The following is a 27495-nucleotide window of genomic DNA, read 5'->3' as shown; positions in this document are numbered from 1 at the left end:
CTGAACTCAGGCCTGACTGCCTTCCAGGTGGCGGATGGGCTGGGGAAAGTCACGGTTTCTGACGCACAAACTGACCAGCTTCTCAGTGTGTGGCTAGGCAATGGGACACACCTCAGTACTTTACATGGTTTCTATAGTTTTAACATGATTATGTGCTTCTTTTCTCTTTGAGGTGAAGGCCTATCAGTCAGGATCCAGTAAAGAAAACAATACATCCTGGGTGTTTCAACAGAGAACATTTAGGTGGGGAATTTGTTTCAGAGGAGCTGAAAGGGCAAACAGGGAACCTTGAGGCATTACGGCCAGAGGCAGCCAACACCCCCAGGTCTGGGGAACAAGGCCACTGAGGTAGGGATGCAGGGTGCTGGCGCCTCTGCTGGTATGTGGTGAGGCGGGTCCTGGGAGTGCGGGCGGAAAGAGAGGACGGTCTTCCTCCTGTCACTTGTCATCTCCCTCTAGTGTCCCTAGTGGCACAACCCCAAGAAACCTCCCTGGGACAGGAGAACTGGGGCCAGCAACCCTGGTGCCCGCATCCCATGGCAGAGACCAGCTGCTTGGACCCCAGTGAAGGCCACTCCTGGGATGTTCAGGCCTCTACACATGCACACTGACGGTATCTTGGGGTTTGCTCTGTAGATGCGCAACTGTTCTTCATCCACAGTCATTCTGCGGTTGATTCTTAGTCATATGCAGAATCTTGCTTAATCATAGGCACTTAATAGCCTCACCCAAATGAGGGGCTTCAGAAACCTTGTTGACCCCTTAAGTTGCCACCCCAACATGTCGCCCATCCCACCAGAGCCTTCGAAGCCTGGGATGCTCACTGTCACTGTGTATGGAAGAGGATGGGGGAGATCAAACCTTTCCTCTCTCCCAAAGCGGTGGGAGTCTTTGTTGCTGCACGTGGGCTTCCTCTAGTTGCAGCGAGCGGGAGCTACTCTTTGTTGCAGTATGCGGGCTTCCCACCGCGGTGGCTTCTCTTGTTGCGGAGCATGGGGTCTAGAGCGCGGGCTCAGTAGTTGTGGCGCACGGGCTTAGTTGTTCCGCAGCATGTGGGATCTTCCCGGACCAGGGCTCGAACTCGTGTTCCCTGCATTGGCAGGCGGATTCTTAACCACTGCGCCACCAGGGAAGCCCTGTACCTATAATTTTAAAACCACTTTTCTATAAGACATGTAAGCTACTTCTGATTTTTCAATATTATGTTATGATGAGAATCTTTAAATCTTTGTTCAAATTGCTGGCTGTTTTCTTAGTGTAAGTTTCTAGATGTCATAAATATCTGGATATGAACATATTAAGGGGTATTGACATATTTTGCAGAATTGCTGTTCATACTAAGGCCAGCAGATCGGGAGACAATTGCCATTGAAAAGACAGTTTATTACTCACAGTTGCCAAGAGAAGAGGGCTTGCCATGCAACGTCAGGGAGCACTGGGGTGTGTCAGGATGTGGGGGTGGGTAGAGCCTGTGGGCAAGCACCTTTACTGGGGTTTCTGCTGGAAGGAAGGGGCCAGGCAGGGCAAGCAGGCTTGGGATGGGCTATTTTGAGTAATTTCAGCAGGCTCTGGGGCATAGGGACTGTCCTGAGTTGTCAGATACCTGGCTCTGCAGTGGTTAGGGCAGGTGGACAGTGGCCGGACTGTGAGAGCGCCTGTGGGAGGTAGTTGGGGGTGTGGGCTCTGGGGATGTGGTGGTTGGTTTGCATTTGAGAGCTGAGTTGTTTACTGTCTCCAGGAATTGGCTAACCCTGGGAGGGCAGTCACTCCAGGGTCAGCAAGTCAAAGCATCAAAGCATCAGAAGTACAGGAAACAAAGGACTTGGTTAAAACAGGTTTTACTGTTTTACATGCCTGCTAGCAGGGTCTGAGAGTGCTTCTTTCCAACCTTCAGCATTGCCATTAAAATATATTTGCACTGAATTAGATACCTGATCATTTCATTGTTTTAATTATACTTTTCAAGTGCTTGTACAGCTGAACATTTTTACACACGTTATGGGTCAGTTGTACTACTTCTTTTACTAATTGTTTGTGCTCTTTGCCCATTTATGAGTAAGATAGTGAATGAGGTGAGCTGCAGGGCATCAGCCCCGGGTTCTCTGCACGCCCTGTACTCTGAGAATTGTCCTGTAACTCTCTGATAGCCTAGAGCGAGGGCCCCTTAGGAGCGTGGCTCCATGCTCACGTATTGACCCTGTCCTGTTCAACAGTCTTGTCAGTACCTTGGATAAAGAATTGGAAGGTGTGTTTACCATGTTTGCTGATGATACAGAATTGGGAAGGACAGGTAATAATGTAGATGACAGAATCAGGATTGAACATGATCTTGAAAGGGCGAAATGCTGGTAGAATGTGGTAAAACAGAACAAGGATGCACTGCAAGCAAGGCCTGAGTCTGTATCCTTCCTGCCTTCCTTCTTTCCTCCCTCCTGCCCTTCCTCCCCACCCCCACCTCCACTTTTTTCAATTCCTGTTTTCCCGCTAATTGCATAAATACAGATAAATGTTCAGCAGTTCATGTGCAAAGACCTAGGGATGCTGAAAAGCTAAGTCTTTGCCTTACTGATTTCCATTCGTGGGCCTCTTTGAGACCACATGTGGAGTATCTTATTTAATGCTGGATGTTCTTTTTTGAGAGGCAGTCACAGAATATACCAGACAGAGGATGGCCAAGGACAGTGACTAAGATCCCAACAGGCTTGGAAGCAGAGGCCCCTTAGGGTGATTTGTAAAGAGTGGGGATGCAGAGTGAGAGAGGGACTGGCTGGCTCCTTTCCAACCCCAGAAGGACTGCCACTGGGCATTTGAGAGGGAGTAGAGCAGCCTGTGGCTCCTGAGGGCTGACTGGGAACAGACCCCAGTGGCCCAGTGCAGCAGATTTGTCCCTCACTGGGACAACCAGCTGTGTCATCTCATTCCTATTGAAAATACTCAGGAGTAATTGGATAGCCATCTCCCAGGATATTAGCATTTCTGTGTTGCTAGGAGGATGCTTCATGTAATGGAAGAGGGATACCAGGTGGACCTGAATTCAGAGAGCAGCTCACAGATTCCTGGCTTTGTGGCCTTAGGATGATTGATTCTTTAGTCACTCTGAACATGGTTTTCCCGTAAAATGGGGTACTGATACCTGTTTGCCGTGATTGATGTGAGTATCTAAAGAGGTAATGCTGGTAAGTCCCACTAGTGCAGTTTCTGTCTCCTTTCTTGAAAAGTTACACTGTGTGGATCCAAGATCCGCATTGCTCTAAACTGCACGGCCCTGGGGTTGTCTTAGTGCACACATAGTATGAATATCCGGCACACATGCTTATTATGAAGATGACAGCAGGGCAGACAGGTTGTTTTAAATCTGTGACCTTTTTTTTTTTTTTTTAATTTTTGGCCGCACTGTGCAGCATGTGGTATCTTTCCAGGGATTCCCTGGCCAGGGATCGAACCCGCACCCCCCACAGTGGAAGCGCAGAGTCTTAACCACTGGACCACCAGGGAAGTTCCTGTGGCCTTCTTATTAGAACATATATCAGAATTTTTAGCTTCACTTATATCAATACTTTCATTGCACATAAGAGCATCTATCAATAAAAACATGCTCTTGGGTTTTCCTTGTCCACTGCTTCTTTCTGAGGCCTGTCAACACTTGGGACCTAGTGAGGGGTCTTTAGGGCCAAGTGGTGGGGCCTGTGCTGCTTCTGGGCCTGTTGCTGTGCTTACAGGAACGTCTGAGCTTCTCTTTTCTTCAGAATCTTTGTCTATAAAACCATAATAATAATATTGCCCTCCTAATTCTGGAAGGGAAGGGAGGAATAATTAGGTCCTATCTGGAAAGTGCTTGAGTTCCTCAGAGGAGAGGTAGATACTGCATAATAAAAACCGAGATATCAACCACCGTAATAATGGTGATAATCATGATGATATTCATGAGCCCATGTTTTTCAGCTTGTTATGGTCATGGGTGAGACAAGGACATTTAATTTTTCTTTTTTGGACTGTGTCATGTAGAGAATTATACCTTTGCCTAGTTTCCATTTTACTGAAGGGAGAGGCCAGAGAAGATGTGTTTTCAGTTGCAAGGACGTTGTTCACTACTGCCTGTCTCCCTGTACCTCTAGGACCCTTGTGGCTGGGCACAATGGCCCTGACTCTGAGAAGAGTGGAAAGGGCTATTCTTGTTTACATGTAACACCACCAGGACGTGGCCCTGACTTGCTTGGGGTTAGGTAAGGCAGGGTCTCCAGAGAAATAGAACCAACAGGCTACGTGTGCATAGGCTCGCATGTGACTGTGGAGGCTGATAACTCCAAAATCTGCAGGATGGGCCAGCACGCTGGGGACCCAGGGGTGAGATGAAGTTGCATTTCAGGCTTGGAGGCTGTTGCAGAATTCACTGGGGGAGAACAGGCTTTGGTTCTATTCAGGCCTTCAACTGATTGGATGAGGCCCACCACATTATGGAGAGAAATCTGCTTTGCTCAGAGTCCACTGATTTAAACGTTAGTCTTATCCAGAAGCACCTTCACAGAATAATCGTTGCCCATGTATCTGGGCACTGTGGCGCAGCCAAGTAGACACACAGAATTAACCATCACAGGGTTGTTCTACAGAGAGTTGGGTTTTTGTAGCCATTGGACCTGTGGAACAGGCTGCCTGGAGGCTGTGTGGGTTGTGCCAGGTGAGATGGAGCCAGGCACACCTGCATTTTTATATCTCCAACTTTTTTCATTCTGAATGCAGTGTTCTTTCTAAGCTGTAAAGGGGAATAAATTAGCATCCTGAATTACACTTTAATGAACTTTATTTTTTGTTAGTTAGGATTTTGCTGAGTGCTACAGAAAAACTACTCATGTGGGGGTTCAGAAGAGGGCTGGGGAGCGCTGGATTTTTCTTTGAGCTTTTAAGGTCGGAACTCTTGGGAACTTAAAAAGAATATGTAAAAATATAAGCATTTAAACTTTATAGGGTGACTCATAAATAACTGCCTTTCAGGATGAGTGGAATTCTTATGGGAAAAAGAACAGTGGAGTTTTCCTACCCATGTAGAGCACTACAAGACCCCATATAGTATACCTCTGCATGGAGTGGAGTGTCTAGTAAGAGTGTGGTTCTTTTTCTGTGTGTTACTGTCTTTATCACGTCCCAGTGAGGTGACAGAGAATGTCCTTTTCCACAGTTTCATTTTTTCTTAATGTTTCCCCCTCCATTTCCTTGTAATTTCCCCTTTTCCAAGGACTGCCTGACTGTAGGATCCATCGCCTCACTTTTCTGCCTTATGGAATGTGGCTGCCATCATTGTGATGCTACTTTTACTGTTATTTATTTAGAAAGTTTTTTTATCATGAGAAAATGGGAATTATGTTTTGGACTTTAAATCAAATCTTTGGTAGCTGGTGAGTCATGAAACTTTATTAAAATGAATGATCTCAGATGTGTGGGATACTTACTGACAAGATGCTACCAGAGTTCAAACATTTAAAAGGAGCCACATATTATTTATATCAATTCATAAAATATAAAGGAGGATGAGCTGGCTATCTGGATTTTTTATCCTTTCCCCCAACTTCTTTATGCTTTTCTAAAAGAAAGTGAGAATTTGCTTCTAGTTATAGAAAGCGGGGGAAGGGGGTCAACTGGAAATTGAATTAAAACAAAATTGTGTAAGAATGTCCTTGGTTTTATAATATCCTGTTATTGTTCCAGTGCTTTAGTTTGCCATTTTTTCCTTAGCCTTATGAAGCACCTAGGGCTGCTGTGTCCATAGGATGAGCTCTGCCACACAACTCCAGGGCGTGCCATTCACATCACTGTGCATAGTGCTGTCAAAACCCAAGTTTGTGTGCCTTAAGGAACTATATAGTTGAAGGACAATGGTGTTCTCAACGTGAATTCTACTTAGGACTTTTTGCATAGAGTTTAGAAATAAGGCATTTTATAATGTGTAATTGTGAGGAGTAACCTGGAGATTTACTTCATCTAGAAATTAGTTATTTTGGGCTTGGGTTTTAAAATATTTGAAAGCCTGCTAAATAAATTCTCTAGTAACTAGAGGTTCAAAAATTGTGATATTTATGAAAAATAGTCATTCTAAATCTGCTTCCTTTTACAATCTAGTCATATACGCAGTCTGCTCAGAGTCCTTCAACGTAGTGCAGTAAATATTGCTTTGAAGTCTTCTGAGTCCCGTGTTCTCAGTCGTGACTGTGAAGTAACATTTCCAGCACACATCATAATGCTCTTTGCAGTTTGTCACAAGGTTCTGGGCAGCCGGGCAGATGAAGGGGCCGAGAGGCAGGATGCCGAAGATCTGTGAGGGCATCAATCCTCTGTTTCTGGCACAGATTTAATTGTTTGGTTCAAGTGGGAAGCCATACGTTAACTTCTACTTCAACCCATCCTGAGCTCTCCTACAGATGCTAGTTTTATACAGGCCTATTCTTCTCTGAAATTGAGCCTGAGAGACAAAAATTTGTGGTCAAGTTGTCATAGATGTTGCTGGATTGAGACTTGTGGAACTGGTTGGATGCCCTCTGACCACCTGGGCCACACTCTCTTGTGTAAGCTGGCGTGCCACGACCCCAGATGACATCTTGGGGAGAGTTACCTGCCCAGATGGGGATGTCTGTTTTCATTCCACTTTCTATATGGTCCAACTGTACATTGTACACTGTAAACCATACAGTGACATTCCCTTTTTGAGAAAGTAAGAATTAAGGAATTAAAGAGAGAACATGGTCGAACGGTTTGGGCATGCAAAGTGCCATGGGGTCCTCTTTTATAGCCCTGAAGAGTTCCTCTGATCACGTGCTGTGTCTGTGCTTTGCCAGATCTCTCCTCACCTCTGGCCTCCAAGAGCCTAGGTTCAAGCTCCTGGGTGGACACAGCGAGCAGCCCCAAGTGACTTCTGCCCCTTTCACATAAGCCACGCTCAGGAACAGCTGAAAGTCGCTCCCAGGGCTGAGTGTCTGGTTGCTCCCAGCTCTTTAAGGTTTAGTTCAAATGCCTAATGTTTCCTTTGCTAAACTTCTTTTGTTTCTCGTGGTCTTTATCACTTTTTTCCTATGTATTATAGTTGGTATTATAGTTAGACTGGCTTTTAGCATTCTTGATGGTGAGAAACTCCTCCCTCCCCCATTAGTGAACAGACGGTTTTCTAACTGGTCTTCAGAAATGTCTGTTGAGTAAAAACATGAACCAGTCATGTACCACTTCATCTATGTTTTCTTAACCTTTATCTGTTTTAGAAATGTGCTATATACACAGAAAAGAGACATAAAACAAATACATAATGAAATGGATACCCAAGCACACTTGAGGTAATTACTATCACATCCGGAAAGATGCCCTGTCAGCCCTCCTGTCAGGATCCCCTTGCACATAGGGTACCTGAGATGAATCCTTGTTGTCCCATAGCAGTAGTTACTCATTGCTGTAGTACAGGTACTGTTCAACGGATAGATCACAATTTAGTCATCATTCCACAGGTGTGGAATATTGGGGGTGTTCCAGTTTTTTAATATTATGAACAGTGCTGTTATAAACATTTTTATATATGTCGTTTGGTTAGCACATATACAGAATTTTTTTGGGGGGGTAGATGCCTAGGAGTATAATTTCAGGCCAGTAGGGTATACAAAAATTCAGTTTTGAAGGTACTGCCAAATGGCTTTTCAGAAGGGCTGTTACTCTTCTGCCAGCTGTGTGTGAGTTCTGGTTGCTCTGCATTCTGACCAGTGCTCTTATTTTCATTGTAGTCATTCTTGTAGGTATGATTGTATTGTGGTTTTAGTTTTCATTTCTTAGAAAGAGATCCCATGCTCTTGGATTGGAAGAATTAATATTGTTACAATGGCTGTACTACCCAAAGCAATCTACAGATGTAATGCAATACCTATCAATACCTATGACATTTTCCACAGAACTAGAACAAATAGTCCTAAAATTTATACAGAACCATACAAGACCCAGAATTGCCAAAGCAATCATGAGGAAAAAGAACAAAGCAGGAGGCATAACACTCCCAGACTTCAGACAATACTACAAAGCTACAGAAATCAAAACAGCATGGTACTGGCACAAAAACAAACATATGGATCAATGGGGAACAGAATAGAGAGCTCAGAAATAAATGCACACACCTGTGGATGATTAATCTTTGACAAAGGAGGCAGGAATATACAATGGGGAAAAAACAGTCTCTTCAGCAAGTGGTGTTGGTAAAGTTGGACAGCTGCATATAAATCAATGAAGTTAGAACACACGCTCACACCATACACAAACATAAACTCAAAGTGGCTTAAAGACTTAAATATAAGACAAGACATCATAAAACTCCTAGAAAAGAACATAGGCAAAATATTCTCTGACATAAATCATACCAGTGTTTTCTTAGCTCAGTCTCCCAAGGCAATAGAAATAAAAGCAAAAATAAACAGATGAGACCTAATCAAGCTTATAAGCTTTTGCACAGCGAAGGAAACCATAAACGAAACGAAAAGACAACCTATGGACTGGGAGAAAATATTCGCTAATGATGTGACTGACAAGGGCTTAATTTCCAAAATACAAACAGCTCCTATAATTCAACAACAAAACAAACAACCTACTCGAAAAATGGGCAGAAGACCTAAGTAGACATTTCTCCAAAGAAGACATACAGATGGCCAATAGGCACATGAAAAGATGCTCATCGTCGCTAATTATTAGAGAAGTTTGAATCAAAACAGCAGTGAGGTGCCACCTCATACCAGTCAGAATGGCCATCATTAAAAAGTCTGCAAATGACAAATGCTGGAGAGGGTGTGGAGGAAAGAGAACCCTCCTACACTGTTTGTTTGGTTTTTTTTGGCTGCATTGGGTCTTCGTTGCTGTGCGCGGGCTTTCTCTAAGCTGCGGCGAGCGGGGGCTATTCTTCGTTGCGGTGTGCAGGCTTCTTATTGCGGTGGCTTCTTTTGTTGCAGAGCACAGGCTCTAGGTGCACGGGCCTCAGTAGTTGTGGCACGTGGGCTCACTAGTTGTGGCTCGCGGGCTCTAGAGCGCAGGCTCGGTAGCTGTGGCTCACAGGCTTAGTTGCTCTGCGGCATGTGGGATCTTCCCGGACCAGGGCTCGAACCCGTGCCCCCTGCATTGGCAGGCGGATTCTCAACCACTGCGCCACCAGGGAAGCCCCCTCCTACACTGTTGGTGGGAATGTAAATTAGTGTAGCCACTATGAAAAACAGTTTGGAGCTTCCTCAAAAAACTAAAAATAGAGTTGCCATATGATCCAGCAATCCCACTCCTGGGCATATATCCAGACAAAACGCTAATTTGAAAAGATACATGCACCCCTATGTTCATAGCAGTGCTGTTTACAATAGCCAAGGCATGGAAACAACCTGAATGTGCATCGACAGATGAATGGATAAAGAAAATGTGGTTTATATACAATGGAATATTACTCAGCCATTAAAAAGAATGAAATAATTTGATTTGCAGCAATGTGGATGGGCCTAGAGATTATCATACTAAACGAAATAAGTCAGAAAGAGAAAGGCAAATACCATGTGATATCACTTAGATGTGAAATCTAAAATACAACACAAATGAACATATCTACGAAACAGAACCAGATTCATAAATATAGAGAATAGACTTGTGGCTGCCAAGGGAGAGGGGGTGGTGGTAGAAGGAAGGATTGGGAGTTTGGGATCAGCAGATGCAAAAAATTATATATAGGATGGATGAACAACAAGGTCCTACTGTATACCACAGGGAACTATATTCAGTAACCTGTGATAAACCATAATGGAAAAGAATATGAAAAAGAATATATATATGTATAACTGAGTCACTTTGCTGTACAGTGGAAATTAAACACAACATTGTAAATCAACTATACTTCAATAAAATCAAAAAATAAAGATAATTTTCATTTCTTTTGTAACTAATGAAATTGACTTTTCATCTACTCACAGGTCATTGGGCTAGCCTCTCTGTGAAGTGCCTGTTCAGGGTTTTGCCAATTTTTCTGTTGGTTGTTTTGTATTGATTTGTGGGAGTTCTTTGCATGTTCTAGATTAAGTCCTTTTTAAATGGGTTTGATGTGTGGCACATTTCTTTTCCTATTCTGTAATATGATTTTTCAGTCTTTTTATGGACTCCTTTGATAAACAGAAATACTTATACTATAGTTGAATTTATACCATAGTATAATTAAGTATTTCTGTTTATCAAAGGAGTCCATAAAAAGACTGGAAAATCATATAAATATTTTCTGTATAGTTCGTGCTTATGTTAAAGTCTTTTCCTACCCTAAGGTCAAGACTTTGTCCTATAATGTATCCTAAAAGCTTTATAGTTTTGCTGTTTATATTTAGGTCTATAACTAGGATGACCATAAGTCCCAGCATGCTGAGGGCAGTCCTAGTTTATACCTGCTGTCCTGGCATAATTATTCATAGCATCCTTTTTCACTCTATAAAGTGTCCAGCTTGAGGGTAAATTATATAATCAAACTATCTATTGCCTACCCAGCATTGCTTTTTGCATATGGTGTGAGGTAGGGGTCCAGTTTTGTTTTGTTTCATATGAATATGTGAAAATGCACCAGCACTTTTTATTTCCAAGGACCACCATTACTCCCCTGTGGTGCTGTCTTTGTTATAAATCAAGTGCTGAATATGCTTGGGTCTGTTTCTGGTCTTTCGGTGCTGTTCTGGGGACCTGTTTGTCTCTGTGCCAGTGTCACTCTCTCATCTATATGGCTTCGTGTAATCTGGACATGCAAATGGTCCCATCTTGATCCTCCTCAAGAGTATCTTAGCTCTTCTTGTCCCTTTCCATTTCTTTATACATTTTAGGATCAGTGGGTCAAATTCCACGGAGAGGGCAAAAGATGTCGAGATTTTGGTTGTGATTTAATCTAATCTGTAGGTCCGTACATCATTTGGGCAGAGAATTGACATCTTTCAATATTAAGTTTTCTAATTTTCCATGTCGGAGTCTTTCATGTCTTTCATTGAATTTATTCCCAGATATTTGAATTTTTAAATGCTATTTTGATGGTGTCTTAGAAGCATTATAATGTTTGTTCTGGTGCATGGGAATGCAGTTGATTTTATTTTATTTTATTTTTTAAAATAATTTTTATTTATTTATTTATTTTTGGCTACGTTGGGTCTTTGTTGCTGCGCGCAGGCTTTTCTCTGGTAGCCGTAAGCGGGGGCCCCCTCTTCGTTGCGATGCGTGGGCTTCTCATTGTGGTGGCTTCTCTTGTTGCGGAGCACAGGCTCTAGGTGCGCAGGCTTCAGTAGTTGTGTGGCACGTGGACTTAGTTGCTCCATGGCATGTGGGATCTTCCCGGACCAGGGCTCAAACCTGTATTCCGTGCACTGGCAGGCGGATACCTAACCACTGCGCCACCAGGGAAGCCCTCAGTTGATTTTATATACTGATTTAGTATCCAGCAGCCTTGCTTATTAATTTGAGTATTTGAGTATTTATCCACATATTCTTTTGGATATCTGTAAACATAATCATAGTCTTCTGCAACTAATGACAGATGTGTTTTTTCTGTTCCAATCTTTATATGTACATTTTCTTTTCTGTTTTTAACTGTGCTACACTGACTAGGACTGGTGTTGAATAGCAGTGGGGGTATCCTTAGCTTACTCCTTATCTCAAAGGGGAAACTTTCAATCTTTCACTATTAAAGATGATTTTTGCTACAATTTTTATAGACTGTCTTGATCAGATTAAGGAATTTTCCTTTTCTTGTTACACAAGTTGTTTTTATATTGAGTGGCTATTAAATTTTATTTAAATACTTGTTCTGCATCTATTGAGATGATCATATGCTTTTTCTCTTTTTGTCAATGTGGTGAAATTGAAGTGTGCATGTACACACAAGTGCGTGTGCACACACACACACACACACACACAGTGTTTTTAATAGTGAAACCTGTCTCACATTTCAGATATAACCCTACTTGGGCATCATGTCTCATGCCTTTTATGCATTGCTCTGTTTGGTTTGCTTAAGTTTTTTTTACCTGTGTTCTTAATAAGAGGGACCTTTCTTTCCCCTTGTACTTTTTGTCTGTTGGGTTTTAATACCAAGGTAATGCTAACATAAAAATGCGAGTTTTCTATTTGTTCATTCTCTGGCTTTCAGTAAGATATGTAGAACTTTGCAGTTACCCATCCAGATCTAGTGTTATCTCTGTGAGACGTTTTTTATTATGATTGTTTTTTAAATGGTTATAGGAATTTTCATGTTTTCTATGCCTTCATGAGTCAGTTTTGTAGAGTTGTATTTTTCTAGGAATTTGACTTTTTATCTAATAAAGTTAAAAAATTTAGTGGTATAACATTGTTCAAAGTGTCCTCTCCTTATCTTTTCAATGTTTGTAGAGCTTACTCTTTTATTCTTCATAGTGGTTATTTGTGCCATTTCTCTTTTTTCTTGATTAGTCTCGTGGGAACATCCATTCTCCACAGGGGCAGGACTGCCCCAAGGGGAAAAGTTGGTTCTTGGTGGAGGGGACAGAAAAATTCTTTTTTTTTTTTTTAAGATTCTTTTTTAAAAAAATTTTTGTTTATTTATTTATTTTTGGCTGCATTGGATCTTCGTTGCTGCGTGGGCTTTCTCTAGTTGTGGCGAGCTGGGGCTACTCTTCGTTTCGGTGCGCGGGCTTCTCATTTCAGTGGCTTCTCTTGTTGCAGAGCACAGGCTCTAGGTGCGCGGACTCCAGCAGTTGTGGCTTGCGGGCTCTAGAGCGCAGGTTCAGTATTTGTGGCTCACAGGTTTAGTTGCTCCGCGGCACGTGGGATCTTCCTGGACCAGGGATCGAACCCGTGTCCCCTGCATTGGTGGGCAGATTCTTAACCACTGTACCACTAGGGAAGTCCCAACAGAAAAATTCTTATTCTTCATGCATGAAGCACAGACGTTCATCCAGTACACAGATATGCAGCATTTCTGCAGTATTAGAATTTCATGGGGAGGGCCATCAGGAAAAAAAAAGTTTAAAAAGGCTCCTTGCGGGGGCAGTGGTGAAAAGAAGGCTGGGAAACACCTCACTGGAGGTTAGTCTTTTATAGAAAGCCAATTTGTGTCTTTATCAGTCTTCTCTTCTGTATATTTTTTTCTATTTTATCAATTTCTGATCTTTATTTCCTTCCTTTTAGTATCTTTGTGTTTATCTACTTTCCCCCTAACTTCTTGTGATCAGTGCTTATTCATTTATTCTCAGCTTTTCTTCTTTTCTTCTATTTGTGTTCATGGCTATGCCTTCCCCTCACCAGTGTGGCTTTACTCTGTCCCACCCCTCCCCCCAAGCTGTGATCTCTCCATCTGCTTCCCATTCAAAGGCCCTGAGGCTGGAGCGAGTATGGCCCAGGCGAGGAATAGAAAGAAGGCTGGATTCAGAATAGAAAGAAGGCTGGATTCACTGTAGCTGGTGAGGAGAAGGAGCGATTGGCCTGAACTGTCATGCTGGGGCATGTGGACCCTGGTTAGGAGTTTGACTTTATTTTACGTGTGTTAGGGATCCATTGCTGGGTTTTATCAGGGGAGTGGTGTCATTTGACGTCTACTTAAGAGACTGGAGAATGGATTGTAGGGGCAGGGATGCTTGGAGAGACTCAGGCTGCTCTGGTCTACAGGTAGGAGGTGCTGCTGGTTCACCCTGGGGTGGAGGCGGCGAGATGGCAAGAGGAGGGCAGATTTGGGATGTGCATTGTGGGAGAGGTGACAGGACAGTATCACACAGTTGAGCAAGTTGTTTATAAAAATAACCTTTATTGGACAGATCATTAATTGCTCTCTCTCAGTAAGCTGTAGCTTTGTTACTTTTCATTTTCCTCCATGATTATTTAGTGTCCTAACAGAACAGGAGATTTATTCGGGCAAACAGCTCTCTAGGAACATTTACTTTAAGTATTCCTGCAATTCTTGCGATAAATAAAGAAAATTCAGTGCAGTATGTTTTCATATTCCTACATACTCAGTAGTACAATTCTCAGAGTGTGTTTGCAGACTCCTGGGAGGTCTCCATGACCCTTCCAGGGTTCCGTGCAGTCAGTTACTGAGACTTTGTTGGCTTTCCCCCCTGTTGACATGTGCCCTGATGATGCAGGAGTGGCCGGTGAAGCTGCTGTCTGAGTGTGGCTCAGGCAGCCACCCCACCCTGGGCTGGACATTGTGTTCTTCCTAGTCTCGCACTCACTTGCAGTAAAAAATAATGCCACTTTCAATTAAGATGAAGCAGGAAGAGACTGTTAAATCTTGACCCTTTAGGCCACTTATTTATAATATGCCTAAAGCACTTCTGCATATTGAGATCTGATGGTTGTCTCAAGGAAGAGCACTTGTGCAGTCGAGTTACGAGCTGAACTGTTTTTTTTTTTCCATACAACATTGTTTTTCCTTGAAAGAACAACTGTAAGAATTTTCTCAAAAATGAAAAGTGAGCTGTCACTTTGAGGGAAACAACTGATGGTATCTGTTGCATTGGCAATGATAAAATTTGAACTTTTGATTGGAAATTAAATGTTGGAAAACTTGTATCTGCAACTGTGAATTTGACGGTTTCCCAATGCCTAAAGCCTTTTCTGATGAGACCAATTGTGACGGTACTCAGTGTGGTGGTTTGATGTTGGAGAATGAAATGCGTCAGCGTTTGGAAGGTCCACATCCCTTGGTGACCCAGTCTTTCTAGATGACCGGTGCATGGTGTCATAAAATCACATATGGGTCAAAGAGCCACTTAAAGCACAAAATGGAATGCTGGAATTTAATGTAACAGAGTTGGAAAGGGTCTTGAAGTGGCTTCAGGGTCTACATGGCAAATAACCTTTTGAGAAACTACCACTTGTTGAGTTTTGGTGTAGTATCAAAAAATATTGACAATTATTTGAAAAGACTACATATAGATATGCAGCTTCATACCCGGGTGAGGCTAGATTTTCTTTATATATTGATACTTCAAAAGAACATATTGCAACAGACTGAATACAAAAGGAGATAGAGAATCCTGCTGCCATCTATTAAGTCAGACATCAAAGCAATTTGCAAAAATAAAAACATTGCCACACTTTTCACTAAAGTTTTTTTGTTTGGGAAGATAGAGGTTTTTTTTTTTTTTTTTTAAAATAAAATATGTCATTTATATTAATACATAATAGCCTTGTAATTAATTTTAAATGAATTAATAAAAATAAACTCTCAGTTTTAACTTATCACATGATAAATATTGGCAAAAAAGGTCTTTGATACCTGCCATAATTTTTAAGAGTATAAAGAGGTCCTGAGACCAAAAAGGTTGAGAGCTGCTGGTTTATAGAAACAGAAATGGTAATGATCTTTCAGTTCTTTCTTTTTTTTTTTTTTTTTTTTCCCGGTACGCAGGCCCCTCACTGCTGTGGCCTCTCCCGTTGCGGAGCGCAGGCTCCGGACGCGCAGGCCCAGCGGCCATGGCTCACGGGCCCAGCCGCTCCGCGGCATGTGGGATCCTCCCAGACCGGGGCACGAACCCGTGTCGCCCGCCTCAGCAGGCGGACTCTCAACCACTGCGCCACCAGGGAAGCCCTCAGTTCTTTCAATGTAGGAGGTAAACCTGGGCTTCTCAATCTGACACCAACATTTCCGACCATCAAAGGCAGACTCTTTTCTGTGCTGCTGTTCTTGCCATATAATGCTTTACGTGAAGTGCTTGCATTTGGGCAAAACCATGCCCTTCAGCATGTGACGCCAGCATGGGACTGACACTTGCAGTATTTCCTTTCTGCCACCTAAATCAGGAACTGTGTGCCCTGCCTGTGTGTGGAAGAGCTTGTCTGAGGGCTCGAGCACAGCTCAAGAATAAAGCCATTTGGGCTTCCCTGGTGGCGCAGGGGTTGAGAGTCCGCCTGCCGATGCAGGGGACACGGGTTCGTGTCCTGGTCCGGGAAGATCCCACATGCCGTGGAGCGGCTGGGCCCGTGAGCCATGGCCGCTGAGCCTGCGCGTCGGAGCCTGTGCTCCGCAATGGGAGAGGCCACAACAGTGAGAGGCCCGCGTACCACCAAAAAAAAAAAAAAGAATAAAGCCATTAAAAGTCAGCAGAGAGGACTTCCCTGGTGGCGCAGTGGTTAAGAATCCACCTGCCAATGCAGGGGATCCGGGAAGATCCCCACATGCTGCAGAGCAACTAAGCCCCTGTGCCACAACTGCTGAGCCAGTGCTCTAGAGCCCGCGAGCCACAGCTACTGAGCCTTCGTGCCACAACTACTGAAGCCCGCGCGCCTAGAGCCCGTGCTCCCCAACAGGAGAAGCCACTGCAATGAGAAGCCTGTGCACCGCAATGAAGAGTAGCCCCCACTCGCTGCAGCTAGAGAAAGCCCATGCGCAGCAACGAAGACCCAACGCAGCCACAAAAAAAAAAAAAAAAAAAAAAAAGCTGAGAGAACTAGCCATTACTGAAAACTGAACATTTTAATTAAAAATATCCATCACAGGGTAGCTCTTCTCTTCCTTTATTTCTCAAGTGTGGTGGACGTTAATCAACAGTGGCTGCACTTGGTTCATGGTAACTGCCATTTGGTGAGTGGGATTTCTTCCCATGAAGTGCTTAGAGATAAAACCCTGCAACATCTGTTCTGGTGACAACTATCCCTTTTTTATTTTAGTTTATGTATATTTCAGAAATTAGAGCTAGGGGGTTATGAGACCTTCAGCAGGAGCTCAGTAAATGCCTGCTCTGTTGTGTGCGCCTGAGGGTCAGAGAAAGAGAAAATACGTGACTAACACATGAATTCAGTGGTAATCCTTTCTGTTCACTTTGTTTTTCACTTGGATTAATTGATGGATTGACTAGTTATTTGGGTGTGAGAGGCACCCAGGTGTTATAGAGAGGCAGTCAACACTACCTAAATCTTCTACTTTTTTTAAAAAAAATATTTATTTGGCTGCGCCAGGTCTTAGTTGTGGCACACAGGATCTTCGTTGTGGTGTGCAGTATCTTTAGTTGCAGCATGCAGAATCTCTAGTTGCAGCATGCGGAATCTCTAGTTGCAGCATGTGGGATCTTTAGTTGCAGCATGTGGGATCTTTAGTTGCGGCATGCAGGATCTAGTTCCCTGACCAGGGATTGAACCCGGGCCCCCTGTGTTGGGAACGCAGAGTCTTAACTGCTGGACCACCAGGGAAGTCTCTAAATCTTCTACCTTTGAGAGAACATTGACTTTTTTTTTTTTTCAAAATTATTTGATTGGAATTGGCAAAAGGGTCGATATCATGATTCTTTGTTCTGTTTATATATATATATTTTAATAAGATACGGTAGAATTTGGGCTTGAGTTTTCTGCCTTTGAAGTTGTTGTGCCTAAAAGTTGCTCAGATTAGGGGAAGGATGATAGAATTTTAAAACTTTTTAAGACTTATTAAGTGGGTTGTTTTGGGGTTTCTACTGCAGCGTAACAGCAGGATTCAGATGGATCTTCTGATTGTATAAAAAGAAATCGAGCCTTATACCAGCCCCCAACTTACTTCTTAAACATCTAGTTTTATTAGATAGAAAACAAACAAAAGCACAACAAATGGAAGCCTGGAAACTTGCAGTAAAATCTCTGACTCTCCATGGAGAGGATTTGCAGTGTGTTAGATGGTCGTGATCATGCGCAGGGTATTCGGTTACCGGCTGAGGTAGGCAGCACCGTCTTGGCAGAAGCAGGTTTTTTGTTTGTTTGTTTGTTTGTTTTTTAAGTAATTAATGTAATTATTTCTGCCTGTGTTGGGTCTTCGTTGCCGCGTGTGGGCTTTCTCTAGTTGCGGCAAGCAGGGGCTACTCTTCGTTGCGGTGTGCAGGCTTCTCATTGAGGTGGCTTCTCTTGTTATGGAGCACAGGCTCTAGGTGCAGGGGCTTCAGTAGTTGTGGCACGTGGGCTCAGTAGTTATGGCTCTTGGGCTCTAGAGCGCAGGCTCAGCAGTTGTGGCACACGGGCTTAGTTGCTCCGTGGCACATGGGATCTTCCTTGACCAGGGCTCGAACCCGTGTCCCCTGCATTGGCAGGCGGATTCTTAACCACTGTGCCACCAGGGAAGTCCTAGAAACATTTTTATGAGTCTGTGCATCCCCTCTGTTTATAAGGTGTGTGGGATATGGTTTTGGTTTTGATATTTTCAGTAATATTGCCCAGCTATTTGGATTTTTCTTGTAAGGTTTCTGGCCATCAACCAGCTGCCCTGCTGTTTTGGGTTGCAGTGTTTTGGGGAGTTTCCAGGAAGTTTACTAAAATATAATATTTACTTATTTTTTGGACTGATATAAGTTTGTCTTGATAACATTTATGGTTGTTATCATTTTCATTGTATTGCCATTTAAAACTAAGGCAGATTAGTTTCAATGTTAGTTCATGCTGTCTTAGGTTGAAAGGGTTTATTAATGTGGACTCGGGTTGTGATTAAACGCACATTGGAAGCCAGGGTCCTCCAGAAGCAATTTTTGTGGGGCAGCAGTTTTGTTTACATCCGTATCATTCATATTTACATTTTATTTTAAGGAAATCTGCTTATCCCTGCCATATCCTCATTCTCACATCTTTCAAGTTGGGATTGGAATTAATAATAGAGGATTGACCTATCATTACTTTGCAAATGGTAAAAAAATGTCAGAAAGAAGTATGTTTATCTTTTTGGCTACATCTACTATAAAATTTTTTTCTTGAATTTCCCTTTTTCCTCTCTTCAAGGTCTGGCAGGCACTGTTAGGCTGCAACTTTTTGTTTTAAATGTTTGCCTTAACAGCTATGGGTCCTCTTATGGGCTAGTACATTTGTGGTCTTCCAGAGGGCATGTGATACCTCGGGTTTACAGCTAGTTATGGGACCATTTGTGGTGCTTCTCTGTGATGAGGAGGAGGATACCCAGGTTTGTATTTTATTTGACTTATTTCTTAGATTGTGTACCTTTTATATTTTATTCTTTCATCATTGATGATGGTGCTGGTATTTAAGAACTCCAGTGTAGAAAGCATTTTGGAGAAAAGCCCCGTGCATTTTAATTTTGATGATGTTTTCCTCTTGTTTAAATGGACTCTTGCTGAGGTGGAATTGGGAGAGGTAGAGTTCAGCAAGGGACCTGGTTGTCATGTCACAGGTTCATCACATGTTCTCAAAATGCAGCATAATTTGCTCTTACAAGAGGATAAAGATTCTTGTTTTTGGCCTGGGGGTTTCCGTGCACCTGGCTGCGCTTGAGAGGCACTCAGGTAGCATGATAACAGTTCAGATGTCTGCGGTGTGTAACAGTCGGTTTGTCCAGTGGGTATCTATCCCGTGGGAACTTTTGTTTGGCATGGTGTTTGGTTTGACACTGGAGGGAGTTTGCAAGAAGGAGAAGACATAGCTTATATTGTTGGATCCAAGTGTGGGACTAAGTCACCCAAAACAGCGAAGCAGAAACTTATGAGGCAGTTTGTGGTTGAGCCGAGACACTGAAGCTGAGGCGCCCAGCAACAGGGGCAGAGCCCAAGGCTCGTGTCATGAACCAACCTTAAACTCTGTTTAGAACCTGTCTTCACTGAGGAATTAATGAAAAATGGAATCCTGTGTACACAGGTGTGCTTGTAATGAGATTTCTTACTACAGTGTAGGACTTGGAGGTGAACAAAGAGACAACAGGAAATGAAGGCAGATTGTATTTTTCCCCATACAGTCACTGTGACTTTCCTGTTTCTTCCATGGAGGAGGCGTCTCTGTTCCCTCCCCTTGAATCGGGGCCACTTGTGACCATGGGCCCTGTGACCTAGAGGCTGGGTCATGCGAGGCTTTCCTCTGATCCGCTGGGGTCCTTGTTTCTGGAGCCGCCCCCTTGCTGTGAGGACACCTGTGGCCATGTGAGAGGCGTGCAGAGGCCCCCTCCTCCCCAGCTGTCACTCACCCCCTGCAGGGCTCTTCCCAGCTCTTGACCTGTGGAGGCTGTGAGCACAGTGGTGGTTTCACACACGGAGTAAGGGGGTTTGTTAAGCAGCAGTAGATGATGTGAGCACATTTTGGAAGCTGGAAACAGGTATTGCCATGATAAAATCCTAAAGCCTTTGGCATTGGCTTAGGGTCCAGGTGGTGGGCAAAAGTCTAAGGGCCTCGCAGAAGCTTTAGGGCTGGGGATGGGGTGGGCATGTGGTGTCTGTCTCCCTCCTCTGCCTGGATGGACAGTAAGTAAGCCTGTGGGCCTGGCTGGATTTGGGCCACATCCCTGAAAGGAAAGGAGGTACGTTTTACTGTGAACTGGAGGAAAGGAGCTCCTCGTTATGTGGTGGTGGCGCATTTGGGGTTGCTGTTGCTGTGATAAAGAGCAGAACACACAGAATGTATTTAATGAACCCAGTAATTTAGTTCAGGAGATTTCCAGGCAGAATATTCAAAGAGCCACCTGGCTTCCACTTGGTGCCTGTGATAGAACTGGAGAGGAGGCAGGTGAGCTAAAGAACAGCGTTTCAGTATAAAGAGACAGGACTTGCTGGGTTCAAAACTAAAACTTTCTCATTTCCAGCCTCTCCTCCAGGCAGAGGGTCCTCAAATGAAGGAACGGCTTCAGGCAGTTCGCAGATCTAGGCTGGTCTGTGGGAGCCTTTGCTGAGGCCTTGGATCTGGGCTGTGGTCTTTCCCTCAGCGGCTGGCCTCTGAGAATCAGAAGGATGCTGACCCTCAGCCTGGAAAGGGAGCCGGGGACAAAGGGCTCCCCTCTTCATGGGTGTAGCTTTGTCTGATGGAGTGGATTATAAATTGTTACACAAAAAGCCCACAAAGATTGTAAGAGATTACGTATCTGCTTAAACTGAAACAGAACAAAATGAAAAAAGGCCTTTGGACCTCCAAACTTGTACTGGCAGGAAGCAGGCTGAGAAAACTCCCCAGCTGCAAACAGGGGCTACTTTTTATGGGAAATGAAGTACATCTGAGAGGCTGGAACCACGAGCCCCAGAGCACAAGCACCAGGCAGCAGACCAGGGCCCTAATCATGGCTCTGGGTGTGTGTGCCCCTGCTGTCCTGTGCCGGCCCCTCCATGTGTGCGGGCCATGTGTATGTTTCTAGTTCATAGGCCTTTAGATCTGAGGGAACACGTGACGAGCCTCATGCTCCCCTGACGTGGTTTAGATGATGAGATCCTGGTCTTCAAGCTGAGGTGGTAACCTCGTGGGCCTTGGAGCCTTGGGGAGGTGCCAAGTGCATTTTGCATGTGGACGGATGTGAACTGTGGCCAGAGGGTAGACTGGGCTGGTGGATTGTATTTTCCAAAGAGGACCACACAGCCATCTCCCATCCCACACAGTGCCACTGCAGTGTGGTGGTGACACTCCTTTCACTGAGAGGCCACATCCTTTTTCCTTCCTCTGGGGCCTGGGCCATCTGTGACCATGATAGAAATGATGCTCTGTGCCTTGGGGGCTAAAGACAACACAGCTTCTGCCTGGTTCTCGTGGGGATGCCCATGCTTGGAACCCAGCCACCATGGAAGCCCAGACCAGCCCCACTTGGGAGACCACATTGGGAAGCTACTCACTGGTATTCCTGTCATCCCAGCCCACACCACCATCAACTGCTAGGTGTGTGAGAGAAGCTTCCAGGTGGTTCCATTGTGAGTCATCACCAGCCTTTGTGTCTTGCCAGCTGAGGCCCCAGACATTGAGGAGCAGAGATGAGCTGTCCCCTTCGTCCCTTTGTGAATCTCTGACCTGTAGAATCGCCACTAATTGGGTAGTTTGTTGTGCACCCACAGGACGTGGAACCCAATCTCTCCGCATCGCGGCAAGCACTCATGTATTAGAGGTGGTGTGAGGCCCCACAGAGATTCATGAAGTTTTAATCTCATACATTCCAGTTTTCCTTAAACTTTCTATGGCATATGATTCCACAGTTTTGCTGCCAAAGAACACTGAGTTTTCTTAGGTCCTTCCATTTGATGGTCATCACAGATGGGATGCTTTGTGCCTTGTACCTTTCCATGTTTATATGTTTTGGAGTATTTTTCTTGACACACAGTGAGAAGTAGGAACTGTTATGGTGGTTGGATTTGCAATCTGCCTAACTCACTATGCCATTTATTTTTGTTGTGAAAAATATCTCAGTCAACTGGAATAATTTCACTTTTATCCAGGCAATTTATCCTGTGGACTTTGTTAAGCAAATTGAAAATGATTTAAGTCTAATTTATCCTGTTTCATGCCAAGAGAAACCTATCAAGAAACTGTTTCAGCAATGAAATGTCAGGATGAGGAGGACTTGGCATAAATGGTTACTTTTCCGAGAGCTTAAGACTGGTTGGTTAAAGGTCTAATTTGTAATCAGGTACTAATAAGCATTAAATCTGAGAGCCTGGGGAGGAAGATACATTTCTGACCCATTCAGTGCTATTTGTAGGAGTTGGCATATCCTTTGAAGGGTTGAGGGAAGGATCGGGAGAAAAGTTGATTATTGTTTGATTGTACACATATGGTCTGCGTCAAAGGTCCCCAAGACACCCCCTTGCTCCCCCCCCCCCCCGATGATTCACTAGGACTCCCAAGACTCAGCCTGTAGTAGTCATGGCTATGACCATTACAGTGGAAGGAGACAGAGCAAAACCAGTAAAGGGAAAAGGTGCATGGGGCGAAGTCTGGGGAAAGCCAGGCAGAAGCTTCCAAGGGTCCTCTCCCAGAGGTGTCACACAGAACATGCCTCACTCCCCCAGGAACGAGTTAGGACAAGACGTGTGGAATGTTAATGGCCAGGGAAATTTGGTAAAGACTCAGCACTAAAGGTTCCTATCTGGGGCTGGTCATGTAGGCAGCCTCTGAGTGGCAGGTACTGAAATTCCAGACCCCCATAAGGAAAACAGGTATTCAGCAGGAAGCCAATTTCAGCCAAATACTGAAATATGATATAGTCACAAAAGGGAAGTGTTGGAAGATAGATAGATAATGTTGGAAGAAGAAGAGACTTAGTGTTTTAGAATTTTGTGTTAAGTATTGGATAGAAACTGAACTTTCCTGAGCTTCTGTTCTGTGCAGGTACTAAATGATGGCAGAGTCCCTTTTTGTTTGTTTCACTTTTACTTTTTTTTTTAAACATCTTTATTGCAGTATCATTGCTTTACAATGGTGTGTTAGTTTCGGCTGTATAACACAATGAATCAGCTATATGCATTCATATATCCCCATATCCCCCCCTCTTGCATCTCCCTCCCACCCTCCTTATCCCACCCCTCTAGGTGGTCACAAAGCTCTGAGCTGATCTCCCTGTGCTATGCAGCTGCTTCCCACTAGCTATCTGTTTTACATTTGGTAGTGTATATATGTCAATGCCACTCTCTCACTTCTTCCCAGCATAGCCTTCCCCCTCCCCGTGTCCTCAAGTCCATTCTCTACAGGCAGAGTCGCTTTTGTGAGAACAGTGTTGTAACTAAATATTGAGTACCTATACAGTGTATTTGCATTACAAAAGTGTGTAAAATAAATTCCTCCATCTTTGTAAATTTAGAGAATATCATTTAACGAAGGAATGAGCTAGTCTTTTGAGGGAAGGGAAGCAGAGTCAAGAGCTGGGCTGCTGATGGTACTGGCTCTCTTGGCCCAGAGGTGAAATCTGCACACTGGCTGTGCACTCTGTGCACAGGACACACCTGCATGCAGCCATGGAGAGTTCCCACAGTCTCCTCTGTCCCTCTCCGGCTGCCCTTCACAGTCTCTTCCTGGAGTGGAGGTCCACTCTTGCTGTGGGTCTAAGAGAAACATGGCTTTTGTGGATTTGAGTAAAATATGGTGAAAGGAGGGTTAATACAATCCAGGTCTTGAGGTGCGGTCCTCAGTTCACCATCACTCTCAGTTGACCCTGGGGCTGGGGGTTTAAGGGCAAGTTTGGGTAAATCTCAAGGTGAAGTTTTCAGCCAGGCAAAGAGGAAAGAGAGACTGAATACTTTTTTTTTTTTTTTTTTGCGGTACACGGGCCTCCCACTGTTGTGGCCTCTCCCGTTGCGGAGCACAGGCTCCGGACGTGCAGGCTCAGCGGCCATGGCTCATGGGCCCAGCCGCTTCGTGGCATGTGGGATCTTCCCGGACCGGGGCACGAACCCGTGTCCCCTGCATCGGCAGGCGGACTCTCAACCACTGCGCCACCAGGGAAGCCCAAGACTAAATACTTTTAACTCTGCATTTTGGAGTGAAGTCACTGACGGCTTGGGATTTTGTCTTACTCTTACTACTAAGTAATTGTTTTGAGATGAAAGTTATGTAACCTCTCAGATTTCATTTTTTTGGAGTTTAAAAAAAATGTGAGGATGTGATGATGACAGAGCAGATGATATGTAAACCCTTTCCAAGTTTTAGGAGTCAGTGAAAATACATTGCTTGGGGCTGGAGAACATGGGCAGGGAAATGCTGGCTGCAAAGTAGATAAGTAGATAGATAGAAGGAGGTTTGAATCCAGTTGGGGTCACACGGGCATTTCTTTTCCCGAACTATGGGTTCTGTAGTGTAAAATAGAAGTGATAATATTTACTTATGTTTGAAAATGAAGTTATGTACATAAAGTATCCAGCAGAGCAGTTGTCACACAGTAGGCCCGCACAAACCCATCTGTTCAGTTGTTCATGATCAGGGTCTGTCTCAGGCCCTGGGTCCATGGTGTGAACTGGCTCCAGAACAAACTGTGGCTAAATCAGAAAAGCAGTGGATTTGCTCTTTGGGAACTGGTGTAACTCTGGATCTGACTGTCCTCTACTATCTAAGTTTGTGAAATGCCGGTAGTTGTGTGAAGCTCAAGGTATGTCAGTCATGGTGCCGTTATTTTCTATGGTGTCTCTTACCAGCAGAGTTTTTAAGGAGGTGATTTCCTTAGCCACTAAAAAATGTTCACATGATTTTTAAAAATACATGCAATTATGTAACAAATTTCATAGTGAGTGACAGTTTTCTCCCCCTATCTTTCTTTAGTTGAAGTAGTTGATTAATTTTGGATTTTGGGACTAGTCCTGTTCTGCTTATATTTGCATGATTTTGTTTTAGTGATGACACTGTGGGAAATTATATACCTAAGGCAAGTTTCAGGCTTCTGTTTTGATCCATCCATCCATCCATCCTACCCACCCATTTATTCATTTATTATCTATTTGTTTACCTACCTATTTATCTACCTACATATCTACCCACCCATTCATTCATTTTAAAGGTCTAAAGGTCTTTTGTGGTGGGAGGAGTGTCGAATTGCAGATCTACCTCTGAATAATATCTTTTATCAATCAGTAGGGCCATTCTCTGATTGAAACACAACTCTAGGTTTCTAGAGGGAGCTACTCAGGTTAAAGATTCATTTTTCTAACAAGGAAAATGACCCATTACAGATCTTCCTTGACTTACAATGGAGTTAAGTCCCACAAACCCATCATAAGTTGAAAATATTGTAAGTCAAAACACATTTGCTACACCTAATCTACCTAACATAGGTGGGCCAGGCTCACAGCCACCGTGACCACTTTGAGTGCAACATGGTCTGGAGCTGTTCCTCCCCTTTGGTGAAGTGCCAGGGTCCAGCCACAACCGCTGACAACATTTCTTTTCTGAGTCAGTGTGTATTGGGTGCCCTCGTTTTACAGGTGCTGCTTCGTGTGGTTTTGATGGGACCACTACACTCGGTGCATGACTTGTAGTCATGGTCAAGTGCCTGTAATTGCTGGAATTTGCTGCTGTGGTCGTAGAGGTTAATTGCATGCACTACAGTTTCTGTTTCTAGTTATTGTCATCTCAGCAACGATGAATGGGGTTCTTCCCGGCAAACTAGAAAGCTTTCCTAATGTGCTTGATGCAGATTTTCCCATGTGCCGTCTGTCCCTGCTGGCCATATTGCCATGGTGATTTCATGGGCGGGATACTCGGTCTCCAAGAGTCAGAGGAGTCTTTGTGCTGCCTTCACTTTCATAGCTTTTATAAACTCTTTTCCAATCTTTGCATTCATTTGAAAAAACGTAGAAATATTTATGGTCTCATTGATATCTCAGTAGAAGACTTTCATTCATCCCCTGAGGAGAAGAACTCTCTAAATGAACATACATGTAATGCATCCAGTCCCCATTGTTGGACATTTAGGTTGTTTCTAATTTTCTCACTTCTCAAGACAGCACCCAGTGAATGTCCTTATCGTGCCTACATTTGCACGTGTGAGTGTTTCTCTAGGGTATTTACCTAGAATGGAACAGAGCTGTAGGAAACGCACACTCTTCCACTCCATCGTGTTGCCAGAATCCTCTCCAGGCAATAGTGTGTTCAAGCTCCCGCGTCCAGGAGTGTCCGGAGCTCCTGTTCACCCACAACCTTGCTAGTATAGGTACTGTCAGACTTGGAAGTTTTTTCCAATACTATGATGTGAAATGGTATCTTGTCTCTATTTCTCTGAGAAATAGTGAGCTTGCACAGTTTTTGGTATGTGTGTTGGCCTTTTGAATTTTTTCTTCTGGAAAGTGCTTGTTTGTATTTTGTGTTCTTTTTCCTAGTTTTTGATATTTGTCTTTTTTCTCAGTTTTTCTTTTCTTTCTTTCTTTCTTTTTTTTAAAAATAGATGTTAATAGTTTAGTTAGGTGTAGAGGTGGACATTTCCCCTAAATCCGCATGCAGCATGTGTGTGTGTGTGTGCGCGCGCGCGCGCGCACGTGCGCATGTGCATGCGTGTGCGCAGTGAAGCACAGGGTGACCAGAAAAAAGGCAAAGAATGTGAGAGAGCGTTGCACGTTTGGGAAGTCGTTGGCCATGTATATGAATGTAAAGGAGCGATCCTGTGGGGCCCTGCACTGCTGTGCTCTCCGGGTGATGGGATGGCATGGTTAGTCTGTCAGTGTAGAAGGCACCCATGGTGTTAAAATGGAGATGTATTAAAGGAGGTTGGATTGGAGGGGAGCAGTTGGAGTCATGGAGGAGAGACAGGTTGAGGCTTGAACTCAGGGTATGGAGACGGGCAGCGTGGACATCAATTTGGGAACATTAGATTGGGGTGAAGTGTCCAGATTTAGAGCTGGGTAATTGTCCGTACCTTTCACTCACGTAGGAGGCGACACGGGTGGAGCAGGTTTGGGGCTGCGGGAGGCAGGGGATGATGACAAGGAGAGGTCAGCGGACAGGAGGGCACTAAGCCACAGGAGGAGAGACTTTCGAGGAGGAGTTAGCCTCCCGCCTCCTCCTCCTCCCCCCCTCTTCCTTTTCCATGTGTTTGTTCAGTTTTACTACTTTCATTACACAGTCAACTAAGCAAAATGTGAAACATTTCCTAGTCCTGGTACGTGCAGCAGAAGCTCAATTGTACAACACGATGATGATGTAGATGGAAAGCATTTCTGAATTTTGTTCATGTAACGTGGAATGTTCCCATTGTTGTCAGTTACCTTAGCTTATTAAAGTGAGCAAGTGTTTGGTTGTTGTTGTTAGTCAGTGGACTTAATTTACTTCACAGTAGTTACAGAATGATGAGGTGTCGTGCTGGTGGCGATGGTGCGGGGAGGGAGCTGGTTTGGTATG

General features: G+C 44.0%; 1 protein-coding gene across 6 annotated transcripts in view; it reads left to right on the top strand.

The window, feature by feature from the left end:
• Window positions 1–27495, top strand: part of RPTOR (regulatory associated protein of MTOR complex 1) — a 342781-nt gene that overhangs the window by 39219 nt on the left and 276067 nt on the right. The window contains exon 1 of one of the 6 annotated variants that reach the window (XM_067715879.1): window positions 22413–22417. The exons of the other annotated variants lie outside the window; for them this stretch is intronic. The gene's annotated coding sequence lies outside the window, so the exon portion shown is untranslated. Of the gene's footprint in view, window positions 1–22412; window positions 22418–27495 lie in introns of those variants that run through there. 6 annotated transcript variants of the gene reach the window in all.

This window comes from Pseudorca crassidens, chromosome 19 (genome assembly GCF_039906515.1).
Source record: "Pseudorca crassidens isolate mPseCra1 chromosome 19, mPseCra1.hap1, whole genome shotgun sequence".
Classification (NCBI taxonomy): domain Eukaryota; kingdom Metazoa; phylum Chordata; class Mammalia; order Artiodactyla; family Delphinidae; genus Pseudorca; species Pseudorca crassidens.
Note: the sequence above shows the minus strand (reverse complement) of the source record. Positions and strands in the feature narration are given on the sequence as shown.